The sequence below is a fragment of the Orbicella faveolata genome, unplaced genomic scaffold (genome assembly GCF_042242905.1).
Source record: "Orbicella faveolata isolate gen_17 unplaced genomic scaffold, um_ofav_v1 contig_50, whole genome shotgun sequence".
Classification (NCBI taxonomy): domain Eukaryota; kingdom Metazoa; phylum Cnidaria; class Anthozoa; order Scleractinia; family Merulinidae; genus Orbicella; species Orbicella faveolata.
Genome location: NW_028301581.1, coordinates 2,005,293 through 2,019,198, shown reverse-complemented (window position 1 = coordinate 2,019,198; position 13,906 = coordinate 2,005,293). Strand labels below are relative to the sequence as shown.

General features: G+C 37.4%; 2 pseudogenes; one reads left to right on the top strand and one right to left on the bottom strand.

The window, feature by feature from the left end:
- The first annotated feature begins 2,464 nt into the window (after positions 1-2,464).
- On the top strand, positions 2,465-3,724 carry LOC149095566 (uncharacterized; annotated as a pseudogene).
- A 6,736-nt stretch (positions 3,725-10,460) lies between these two features.
- LOC149095565 (uncharacterized) lies at positions 10,461-12,953 on the bottom strand (annotated as a pseudogene).
- Between the last annotated feature and the right edge of the window lie 953 nt (positions 12,954-13,906).

Sequence of the window (13,906 nt, the reverse complement as noted above, 5' to 3'; positions counted from 1 at the left end):
GGGGCTACATCTGGTAGCTTCGATCTGCGTTTTGGTGTCCCACAAGGCAGCTGTCTCGGCCTGCTTCTGTTTGTGGTTTACGCCTCCAAGCTCTTTGAGATAGTACAAGTCCACCTGCCGAATGCGCACTGCTTCGCTGACGACACGCAACTTTACTTGTCTTTTAATCCTAACAGGCCTATGGATCAAGTGAAGGCATTGGAAGCTATGGAGCGATGCATTAGTGACTTACGTAAATGGATGTACCGGGACAAATTAAAGATCAACGATGATAAGACTGAATTTCTTGTTATCGGATCGAGACAACAGTTGCTGAAAATTAATCACAGTTCAGTCCGTGTTGGCATGATCGATATTAAGCCTGTTAAGGTAGTGCGTAATCTAGGCGCCTGGTTGGACTCGCATTTTTCTGTGAAGGTGTTTTATTAAAGCATCCTTCGGGGAGAATGAAAAAGTCATTTGGTGACAGATCCTTCACTGAGTGTGTCTGCGCCCACTCTGTGTAACGCTCTTCCTGTTAGCCTCCGCATGATCAAATGTATTTCCACGTTTAAGTCAAATCTTAAAACTTATCTTTTTAAATTAGCTTTTAATATTTCTTAAATATGTATATATAAATAAATGATGTAGTGTTTTTTAAATTATTTTTAAATTTTATTGTAGATTTTTAATACTTGTATAGTTTTAGGTTATTTATTGTTGTAATGCGCTTTTGATCAGCTGGTATGTTAAAAAGCGCACTATAAATGAATAAATTATTATTATTATTATTATTATTATTATTATTAACGTAATTGTATTCAGGTGGAGTTACATCGTACTTATGGAAGTGAATGATGAATCCACTATATTTCGAAAACAGCCTGATTGTTTGTTGACTGATATTCAGTTAGGAGGAATCAACTGACACTGTCACCTGATCCATAGCTGGTGGGAAGAATTCAATCACCAAAGTGAATTCACCCTCAGGAAGTAGATACATGTTGAATCCCAGTCGAAATGAATACCAGTTTTGTGCGTCTTTTCCAATTCTGAAACTGTAAGCTTTCTTACTAATATCATGAGGTGAATCAGAAAAGTCTTCGATACCATCAACAATAATGTTACTCTCACGTGTTGATTGATTAACATCATCCATAAGATATTGGAAAACACTTTTTTTGTTTGTTGAGTCGCTGATATGTGAGTCATTTATTTTTTTTGTAAAACTATCAGTCAGCGTTATAATCATAGCCCCGTTGACTTGGTTTACGTACCTGATATTGGTGGCTGACAGCACGTTGTGGGAGTCAGTGGATAAGTTGATGATTTTGTTGTTACTCCTGTCTAAATCAGCAGCCATTTTATTTGAACCATCAAGTAAAAGCGTTTGATTTTCGTTTGCTTTGGTTGTTAACTGTTGATAATTGACTGCATCATTGTTGTCGCTGCCAGGTGTAATGTTTATTATTTTGTTGTTCCCCATATCTAAATCCACATTCATGGAAGTTCCACCGTTAATATTCAATTTATGACCAGTCTGACAAAAAGATGATGACGATGATAAAAAAGATGGTGATGATGATCTTGATAAACATCCAATAATTTTAAAATTTCAGTACTCCACCTACAGAGTATTAATAAAATTGAAAACAGGCTACCAACTAGATCTCACCCAATCAAATTTTCACGAGCTCGTTGGCTTTCTTAAAGATGCTGAAAATTATGGGTCACGAATGCCTGATTTAAGTCAAGATACAGAAATGCTAAACATACACTGTGATTTGGTTAATATCAGCCTTGTTAATGGAGGAGATACAGATATAATTTAATCTTTCTCAACCAGTATCCTCAAACCGTCATTTAGTTTCACTATGGAACCGCAAAGAGTCACATTTAATCCTGTGAATAAGAACACCATTTCAAGAATGAGAATATATATAACCGATGGCAAAAGACGACAGATAAATCTTAATGGCGCAGATACAGCTTTTAGCTTACTGTTGAAAAGAATTGTCGAATTTATTTATATGAAATCGTATGAATTCAAAAGATTTTACCATCCTCAAATGGGTAAATTTGTGTAAAAACACAAACGAAACGGTTTGATTGTTGACAATATATTCAAACCGATAAGAAGTATAGCATCATCTGTATTCCAAAATGTTGCCAAACCAATCGCGAAAAAAGCAATAAAATCTGGCCGGAGTAGAACACGCTGGTGAGCGTTTGGGTAAAAAAAGCAGCAGAGAAATCAGGTGATCTGATGATGAAACGACTAAGAGGTGTGAAACAAAAAACACCAACACTTCCAACGATAAAAGAAGAAAGTAGAGATATAATATTGAATCGTTTAATATCAGGAGAAGGTGTAAGGAAAAGGAAAGGAAAGGGACTACTGCTCGGAAAAACAGTCCATTCAACTCAATTCCAATACTTGGTCAAATATTATAAAACACGAATTTTTATCTAAACTAATAGTATAATGGCTTTTAGATGAAGTGAAATGTTACAACGAAATGAGTTTGTAAGATACCAGTCAGATGATGCAATCAGAGCACCAGCTAATGGTGAACACCAAGATAAAAATGGATACAAATTTACAATCAATGACAGATCAGCGTTTTACGATTGGTATAATGCTTATTTTAAAAATTCTGTTTCAAGTACCAAAACTCGCTGATGGAACAGCTTATGGTGGAGGTGATAGAATTACGGTCATCAATGGCTCACACTCTTTCATCAATCATCTGATGATCAAATCTGCTGGTAAAATCGTATATGATACAGATAATCTCCACAAGGTCAGTTTTGTTAAGAATCTATTGGAGTATTCTGATGATTTCAGCAGATCAGTTGCAAAAAACGGTCTTTGGTATTTGGATACTAGCCATCAGATTGCTAATGCTAATTAGAATGCAGGATTTGAAGCAAGACGAAGGTTAACAGTGGGAAATGCTGATGTCAATGTTATTATTCCTGTCAATAGATATTCATTCTTCGAAGTGTTAGAAGATAAGATGCTTATACCAATGCAATTACAATTCGATATAACACTTCAGAATGATGATGAGCTAATTCAAAAAGCAGATGCTGCCGATGATGGAAGAGTCGCCATTAATCGTTTTCTATTATGGGTGCCCAAATTAATTCCAAAAGATAGTCTATATGACAATTTTGTCAGCTCATTTTTGAAAGAAACTAAATGGTCCTATCTGAGATCGTGTATCAAATGTCCGCTCCAGCACAAGCAAGTGGTTTTGATCAGATTTCAACAAGTGTGGATTATGTTAAACATATATTTGTATATCTCGAAAGAAATAAAACTAATGTCGTGGCAGAAAATCCTTACTTATTTGATACTTATAAATTGAATGCCGCTGATGCTAATAGTTATCTGACGACGTGTACATTAGAATATGGAAGTGGAATATTTTATCCAGAAACTGAGTATGATACAGAAACTAAGGTGAGAATTTTTAACGATTTGTCTTATGCTGCAAGAAGAAATGATTCTAATACTGGTACACAACTGAATCTTGCAAATTTTAATGGTCTTTATGGTATGATATATTTTGATTTAACAAACCAAACAGAAAAAGTTACAAGGGATCCCAAACAGTTAATTTTCAGATACAAAATAAATGCTGCTCCAGCAGCTGCATTCAATGTTGACGCAATTGTCTTTTACGAAGAGATGCTGGTTGTGATTAAAAAAATTGGTAATGAGTTAGTTATTGTGTAAATAAATAGAATAGCAAATATAGAAGTTAGTTAGTTATTCTTCAATACGAGGATGTTTTTCAAAATACATATTTTATATAATCTATATAATATATGACGCAATTATTTGAAATAAGGGTGAAATTATCACCAAATCAGAAAAAGAATCTTGCTAGTGCATTTCATAAGCGTGAAACCATTGTTCTCAGGCTTTCAAAAGATGCACTAACTGGAAATAACGTTTTGTACGTTGCACAAAATGTGCCAAAACGATTGCACAAGAATAAAGAGCTGAATAAAGGATTGGACATCAAACTGGCTAAGACTAATATCAGAAACGAGGTTCGAGGTAGTCTGTTGACAAGCATATTAAGTTTAGGTCGTACTTTTGCACCTACCATAGCAAAGAAAACCTTGCATTATCTACATTGGCCGGATTAGCTTCAGAAGGTGCTTTCCAAATTGTGAAGAAAATAACGGGAAGAGGCCAAACAGGTGGTGTTTTTATGATACCAAATAATAGTATTAGTGATCTTGTGAATACTTGTCACCATCTATTAACCAGAAAACAAGCTAGAGATTTGGCAAGAGTATTAGCAAGAGGTGATCCGAATGTTCTTCTGAAACTCTCCAATAAACAAATAGGTTCCGGGCTAGGAATTTATAAGAAATCCAAAATTGCAAAAGAAAGCGATTGATTGGGGAATTAAGAAAGCAACTCCTGTTATTCAAAAAGTTGGATCTGAAGCAATTAATTAATTATCAACCAAAGTGAGACCAAATTACAAATATAAAACTGACAGAATGGATCTTGATGCTGACATGTACAAAGGAGGTACAATTGATATCCAAAAAGCGATTGGCAAAATACCAAAACCAAAGGCTGGATGGACACCAGGAAAGTACAAATAAATGGGACCATATAATCCATTGAATAAGCAATTAGAATACAACCCATGCACCGGTGAGTTCTTAAATGGTACGTACAACCGTGTAATAAGGTGGATGAGATAGCTGCTGATCACGATATTTGTTATGATATGGGAAAAAAAAAACAAAGGTGATTGTGATTGGCAAATGGTTTCATCACTGGATGAAATACCATATGGTGAAATGCCAAAGAGGGGATCAACAGCACGATTCTTGATTGATCGATAAAAAACAGAAACTGGGTCTTGGGGTATCAAAAAACGGAAGAATCCGTCGAGTGAAGTGAACTGGCAAGAAAAATTAGCTGATGAATTGCACAAACCAGTAAAACGTAACTTTACTCGACGGCGTGTAACAGTCAATCATATCGATGAAATATGGTGTTCTGATTTAGTTGAAATGCAGCAGTTCAGCAAGTAGAACAAGGGCTACAGATATCTTCTGATGGTTTTAGATGCGTTTAGTAAATACGGTTGGATTGTACCGTTGAAGGATAAAAAAGGTGAATCTGTAACTGAAGCATTCAAATCCATTATCAGAGAGGGAAGAAAACCTGAGTACTTATGGACTGATGAGGGTAAAGATTATTATAACAAGCATTTGAAGGACTTATTGGATAAGAATAACATAACACTGTATTCCACGGTAAATGAAGAAAAATCATTGTGAAAGATGGAATAAAACAATAAAAACCAAAATGTGGAAGCAGTTTACTATTTGGGGTAATACAGTAATCAGTATTTGGATATTCTACCCAAAATATTAGAACAGTATAATAACACCAAACATGGTTCAATAAAAATGACACCTGTTGAAGCTAGTCAGGAAAAAATGAAGGAATTGTATACTTTAATCTGAATAGTAATACAGAGCCATCATCAAAACCGAAGTTTAAAATCGGTGATAAGGTTAGAATAAGCAAAGGCAAGAGAAAAGTATTCGACAAAGGATATACCCCTAATTGGACTGAGGAAGTAGTTACAATTGATAAGATCCAATATGCGAATCCAGTCACTTACAAATTAAAAGATCTCCACGGTGAAGAGATAACAGGCAGTTTTTATGACCCTGAGCTGTTAAAAGCCAAACAGGATATATTCAGAATTGAAAAAATCCTAAGGAGAAATCATAAGAAGAAGCAAGCGTTAGTAAATTGGAAGAGATACAGTGATGATTTCAACAGTTGGGTACCACTAAAGGATGTGCTGAAAATATAAACGTTAATCGAGTAATGTATATTAGCGACATTACTTGGTTGTGGTGAAAATAGTATAGCCTATATATACAGATAGATCGTCTATCAGATGTGTTATTTTTGCCATATCTGCTTTTGCTATTATGATAGCCAAAAATATTATTGTTTCTGGCTATATGTATATTTTATATAAAGCCATATATTCAAAAGAGCCGTCTAACTTTGAAAAGGCATATTTATAGCCATATTTTTTATCGCAAGTCATTTTCACTGAACCAGCACTAGCATGAAGCTTTTTTCCAGCACTGGATAAACTTTTGAAAATCATAATCGTCCCATCGGAGCGGTTTATTGATTTGACTTTTTTCTTATTCAAATGATTATACTTCACAAAAGAATAATCTCGATTTTTTGCTGCTTTCTTACTATTCTCACTTTGTGATAATAATTGTAAATTACACAGTCTATTATCAGTTTTCACATCATTAATATGATCAATGACTTTATCACTCGGAATTGAACCGTTGAGACATTCCCATATAAATCTGTGAGCTAGCATTGAGTTTTGTTTGAATCCCAGCCCGCTGACAGAACAACGATTATATCCACAATGATTTAAGCTGCACCCAACTATTTTCATTGTTCTGGTATTAATAACCTTGCCAAGATTCGACGCGGCATATTTATTATACAAAGGATGAACCTTATATATTTCAATTTCATTTTTCATACTCATACTACCAATATATCAATAACGTTTCTCTTTTATATCAAATTCAAAAGCTCTGTTTTGCCACTTGGTGAATAAGTTTTTGATTTGCAGAGGCCTGAGATAGCCTAATTTATGCTGTTTCTGGCTAAAGGAGTTTTTTGATTTCCAGAGGGGTGGCAGGAGTACTTTTTGGTCATGACCCGACTTCGCGAAGGGTTTCTAGTAGAAGGATTTTTTTTTGATTTCTAGAGGGTTGGGAGACATGAAATTTGCCAATGAGAGGGCTTAGGACAAAACATACCCTAAGAGGCCTGAAAATGCATTTTTCGAGTTGAGGCCCGGCGAGGGTATTTTTTGGGTTTCTAGGGGAGTGGGTATGTCGTTTTTTGCATAATGTCCTAGTACCGCCATTTACTATACTACTTTCGGTTTTCAAAAAAATCGCCAGAAGAAAAACGTTTTGAAAACTTACTTATGAGCAGTCTGGCCGAAATATTAACTCACTTAGTGACTATAACTAGAAAGTTGCCGAGACCGGGCTAGGCACAGCGTAATTTTGACCAACTTTGGGTCGATTTCCAGGAATTTCCCAGCCCTAAGGTCTCTAAGCTAATTGGAGAAGACTTTGGTTTTCAGTGAAATGGCCAGAAGAAAAATTTTTGAACGCTTACTTATGAGCAGTCTGGCTGAGATATTAAGTCACTTAGTGACTATGGCTAGAAAGTCGCCGAGACCGGGCTACGCTGCAGCGAGATTTTGACCAACTTTGGGTGGATTTCCAGGAACTTGGGCGACATTTTCCAGTCGTAGGGACTCTAAACTAATTCGAGAAGACTTTGGTTTTCAGTGAAATGGCCAAAAGAAAAATTTTTGAACGCTTACTTATGAGCAGTCTGGCCGAAATATTAACTCACTTAGTGACTATCACTAGAAAGTCGCGGAGACTGGGCTAGGCGCAGCGCGGTTTCAGTTGACGAATTGTTAACTCACTTAGTGACTATGACTAGTAAGTCGCAAATACCTGGCTACGCGCCGCGCGATTTTGACCAACTTTGGGTGGATTTCCAGGAACTTGGGCGATATTTCCCAGCCCTAGAGACTCTAAACTAATTGGAGAAGACTTTGGTTTTCAGTGAAATGTCCAGAAGAAAAATTTTTGAACGCTTACTTATAAGCAGTCTGGCCGAAATATTAACTCACTTAGTGACTATGACCAGAAAGTCGCCGAGACCGGGCTACGCGCAGCGTGATTAAAGGGACCCTTGGGGAAATTAGCCGATCACCTCAATACTCTTTGTTTGGTTACTTCTCTTTTTATTTCCACTATTGATGACTTCATTAGAATACTGACAACGTTCCCCTACTGCCACTCTTGCCTGATTACAGCAATTACTACAACTCTGATGCGTAGGTTTGGCCCGCGCTCGTTTATTTGGATCACACCCGTGCTGTCAATCAGCTGTCTAATACGTCAAATTCGGAAATCAACGCTGATGTCAGTACATGCGCTGTGTTCTACTACCAAGAATTCGCAGAATTTACTTAGTGAAAAATCTTTTCATTTCTGAATTTCCACTATCAAGCATAGGGTGTATGATCCAAATAAATCAGCACGTTCAATATAACAATTATCAAGAATAAGTTTACAAATTAAAATCAAGGAAAAGTGCCAGGATCTCTAATAAAAGTTGTTGTTGAAAATTCTGTACGACTAAAGTGTTACAAGAAATAGGTGTGCAAACTCCCAGCTTCGTGGGAGGGAGTTCCAGTTGAAGCCATCCATCTCATTAAGTGAACGTGCTCTTTTGGTACAAACATATCTTAACGAGGTGCCGCTGCTATTGTAAGGAATCTTTTCTTTATTTGGGTCGAAGTGTGAACGACAATCCTCAACAAAAGTCCTTGGCACACCTGGATCAGACAGCACGAAAATGCGTTGACAAGGTATTTTGGGGACAATACCTAATCACATCATTAGAAGGGGGAACCCCCTTCCCCCCCGACAATGTTGTAAGCGGGCAATGACCACTTCATCACGATTAGCAAAATTGATTTGGGCGGAACGGGGCGTACTGATAAATTGCCCTGACAGATATTGCAAAATTGGGAAGGTGTGCTAAGACTTTTGTCGGAGATTGTAGGAATAAAGTAATTAAACATCGCTATAAAACTCCCTGAACAGCTCAGTAAAAAGGACAAGATTTGACTGAAAAGTTGAACAGGAGACTAAAAATAAGTTAAGGAGTCTAACGCGACTAATTCCAAAAGGAGCGCTTCCAAAATCTAGATTTCAATTTTTATTTTGTTTTCTCGATCGACACCCGCGAGTAAACAAACGAGTTGCTGAACAACGCAGCTGACCCGAAAACATGTAGTATAGCAACGGTGCCCGCAGAACATGAATGTACCAAGGTATTTTACTAGGTCTAACAAGAATCAGTTAACAAATTATTTAAGTAAATACTACATTAAAAAGAGTTAGATTACAGGGCACTATTTCCAGCGTAACAACAGTCAGGTAATTTACACATACGAAGAACTAGTTCCTAGGAAACGTAGCACCCGCGTATACAACAACAACGATAAGAAAGGCAACATTTGATCAGCTAGTCAAGGAGCAAGTCCGTAATGTCAATGTATCCCAAACACCTAAAGTATTCCAATATTATATTTCGAATGACCCAACACCTATTTCTTAAAACATTACCGTTGCCTTTTTACCCATTATTACAACGAATAAATATGGTTAAGAATTGATATCTTGTTTGCATTTTATTGTTTTACATATTCTCCACCCTTAGATTGAGCTAGTCCCTAGCTCACAGTGAGTTAATAGAATGCAAGCAAGATAACATGACAATACCATAACAAAAAAAAGGAGGCATATATATATATATACATATATATATCTTCACGAACTCAACACTACAGCTGAACAATGTATAACCTACAAGTAAAAATTATGTGGACATACGGCATTAAAAGAAAATCACATAAGCGAAGGGTTGATAGGAATAACAGTGTTCAAAAATGCTCACGTAAAATCTTAATTGTAATATAAAGTGTAAACAGAAGATTAAACCTAGTTGAGTTTCTTACTGCTGAGTTAACAGACAAAAATTTAGTAGTATTCGTGTCAAGCCCCGCTTAGTAACTTCATGAAATACTTAACAAAATTGTTTGTTGTTTGTTTGTTTCAGTGTTTTTTTTTTTGGTTTAGTTTATGTTTCTTTGTTTTCGTGAATGATTGGTAGTTATAAATAACCAAAGCGTGTCAATGGCTCATTCTAGTAATACAAGACGGAATTTCTGATTTATCGAGTGGTTTACGTTGTTTTGGCATGAAGAATTTGTAAGGAGGTGTATTGGCCTGACAAACAGTAACAATTGCTTCCTTTAGAGGGCTGTGCCTTGCAAAATCCAAAACTTTCCTTATTTCTTCCGTCATAGGAGTATTGGTCAGATATTCTGTTAAACTAGGAAAGGTTACTGCTTCTTCGTAAGTTGGCAATTTAGAAAAATCTTTAGCTGAGTCAACTGTTGTACTTGTTTCATTATGTTTGGAGCTGGAAATTTGCTGTGTTTCACACGCGTTGTCATGAACTAAGTCTTCTTGGCAGCTTGCTTGGCTGGGCAAGACAAAGAGACGAGAGTCAGTGGTAATTTCCTGTGAATACGAAAGAGTTTCGGTTTTCTTTGTGTGCACATTGGGTATGGCTTCCGAATCTAAATTCCTAGTCCTGAAAATACCTGAAGTGGTCTGACTGCGTAAGTCAGATTTTGGTAAAACCTGTTGTACAACTTGATCAGGGGTTTACAAGGGTTGTTTACTCACAATGCTTTGTTCATTTTCCTTTGGAGCGTCTTCCATTTCTGTGTGAAATATTTTCTCGTTAATCTCTTCTCTTAAAATTGGGTAACTTCTTTTCTGTTTTAATATTGGTTTTAATTTAACTGACGATATATTATGATTTCTTGTATCTATTTTTAACTTCTTCAATGCGTTTCCGTTCTCCTATGGTTTCGTCACTGTTTGTGGTGATAACATCTTTCAGATGTAATTCTTTCCTTTCTAGGTCATCTACGTAGGTACTATGATGTTTATCAATAATCACGGTAACGCCAGCGTTAATGTTTCCATCGGGACAAATTGACATGTTGTTAACACCTTGTGCGGCGTCATCGCTGAGTGAGAAAACTGTCTGATTTTGCGGTATTCTCTTGGTAATATTAATATGGACATAGCCAGTCTCCATTTTATTTTCAATTTCTGATAAATGATATTTGCGCACTTTCACTTGTGTATTTCTGTTAACCTTTCTTTTATTGCGTCTCGTATGTTGAGAACTCTGGTTCAATTTGGTAACTGTATTTAATTTTCTCAACATGTATTATCAAAAGTTACATTGTGATTACTATTTTTCGTCGCCGAAGAAAGCGGACATAAAGATTCCCTAGACTGTGTTTCAGACACGATATTTTTAGTAGGATATGGGTGTCCCGGGATTACCACGATATCCGAAATAGGCGAGTCAGAAAAACTGTCATCAAGGCGATTGTGACTATTTACAATTGGCGATTCCGTGCGAATATCATCAATACTATTTACACCTGTTTTACAAGTAGAAACATTATGTCGAGCAACCGAATGTCTTGGAGAGAATCTGCTATCTATAGTGGTAAAACAATTTCTGGGCTTATAACTAACTTGATTGTTGTTTCTAGTTGCTCTTCGAAAACCTTGTCTATAATATTTAAATAATTTTGTTCTGCCAAAACGGACTCTTGGGGTACCAACAAGAGTCCTTAGGCGTTTCCCTGGTTGGAATTTGGTGGTTCCTCTATGGCTAACATAGAACGTCGATTGTAGAAGGGGTGAATACGGAATTCATTACTATATTCATCATTCCAGCCTCTGTAAGATCGGTCATATGAGCGATTGGCGGAATGGCGCGGATTCTGATACCGCCTTAAAACACTCTCTAAATATGTTAACCGTCGCTGTAACTGGTCTAGTTGACTGTTTGGTCCCTGCCAATTACTAGGTTGAAAAGGGCGCGATGTCCCAGGAGGCTGATCATCATAAGCAGCCATAGCATAAGTTGCGTTTATGTGCTGCTGCTGACGCTGTTGTTGTTTTTGGAGTGTTTTAATGTGATTGGACAATTCGTCCAGTTTCTTTTCAGCAGCTGAAGGACCTGGAGCTGGCGCAGCGGTGGCTATCACCGCATTGTTCAAGTACTTGAAGGTTGCTCCAGGAATTTAGTAAACGTGATTTGCATTTTCGTTAACACAGATTGAGTATCTGAAGCAGCCTGGCGGCGATTGACGATGTCCTTCATACGCTTGAGACTCGGCCTCCTGAAACGTCTTTGGCCTACCTATAGTGACACATAGGCTTGAAGGTCGCCCTGTAATACCTCAATAAAATATCTCACTGTTTCTACGTCAGACAATTTTAATCGTTTTCATAGGCGCGTAATATCAGTAATGTAATCGTCAATGGGCTCGTTTGGAGCGTGTTTACGCGCACTTAATTGTTGACTTAAAATCCAATCCTGTGGGCCAGAGCCAAAACGTGCGCGAAACGCATCAAAAAGAGCAGATAAAGTGCTGGTAGTTTCCTCAGCTAATGTGACAAAGCAGGCGTGCGCAATGCCCCGCAAATAGAGTGAAAAAGCATTAGGTTGCAACTCCTCCGACCAGTTATTTCATTTGGCTATGCCACGAAAATTCTCCAACCATACTGACGCGTCCGCTATAGGATTTCCATCAAAAATTTCTGGCTTCAAACCGTGATCATGACTAGTTGCTTTTTGGTCAATCTTGTTTTGTAGAGAATCTAATTGTGTGCGTGTCGTATGCGCTTCTTTTTCTAGATCGCCTTTTATTGTCGTCAGAAAAGAGGTAAAGAAGGCTTTAAATTCTTCTTTTTGGGCAGCATTCATGATACCGGATACAGGACAAACACAAATATTACTTTCTCTGTGCGTTTCAATCAGCTGTGCCTGATGTATTTGAGAACGCGTAACGATCTTTTTAGAGGCTTTAGGCCTAAGTGGCATAAATTGCAACAACCACTATTCCTATCAATCCCAATTAAATGTCGGTGCAAACTTTTAACTAAAAGATAACAGAATTGGATCACCACAACGAACAGTAGCACAAGTACGTAAGTACTAACAAATATATTATTTAAAACTAACATAGGGTGCTAGAAAAGGTTACGAAAAAGGAATAATGAGTACGCAACATCAGTAGGCCTTACGCTCCATCTGGCGGGTTGATTTCCTGGCTTGTCCTGGCTTGACCTGGTTTGTGCTGGCTTGACTTGGCTTGACTCAGCTTGTCCTGTTTCTCTTAGTTCTGCAAGTAACTCCGTAAAAGAAAGACACGCACGCGTCGGCTTCTACTTCTTGGAACTTAACTCTGAATGTTCAGTTCTGTTTATTTTTTGTCTCAGCTCCCTTTAGACAGCGACTGTAAACGTTAATGTTGGCGTTTAATCCACCGTCTGCATATGATGATGATGTTAATTACAACATCCACGGTCGAGCAGTTGGTAACCGGAGTGGTCCGGTTAAAACATTACGGCCATAGCCACGTCTAGTCATCCACTGATCGGATTTTCGACACAAAATCCGGGCCGTCGGGCACCGAAACCGGAACTCCACCAGCTTGTTAAAGCGACCTTGGGGAAATTAGCCGATCACTTAAACACTCTTTGTTTGGTTAGCTCGCTTTTTATTTCCACCATTGATGACTTCATTACAATACTGACAACGTTCCCCTACTGCCACTCTTGACTGATTACAGCGATTACTACAACTCTGATGCGTAGGTTTGGCCCGCGCTCTTTTATCTGGATCACACCCGTGCTGTCAATCAGCTGTCTAATTCGTCTAATTCGAAAATTAACGCTGATTTCAGTACATGCGCAGTGTTCTACTAGCATGAATTCGCAGAATTCACTTAGTGAAAAATCTTTTCATTTCTGAATTTCCACTATCAAGCATAGGGTGTATGATCCAAATAAATCAGCACGTTCAATATAACAATTATCAAGAATAAGTTTACAAATTAAAATCAAGGAAAAGTGCCAGGAACTCTAATAAAAGTTGTTGTTGAAAATTCTGAAAAATTGGACAGGAGACTAAAAATAAGTTAAGGATTCTAACGCGACTAATTCCAAAAAGAGCGCTTCCAAAATCTAGATTTCAATTTTTATTTTGTTTTCTCGATCGACACCCGCGAGTAAACAAACGAGTTGCTGAACAACGCAGCTGACCCGAAAACATGTAGTGTAGCAACGGTGCTCGCAGAAGTAGTAGTAGTAGTAGTAGTAGTAGTAGTAGTAGTAGTAGTAG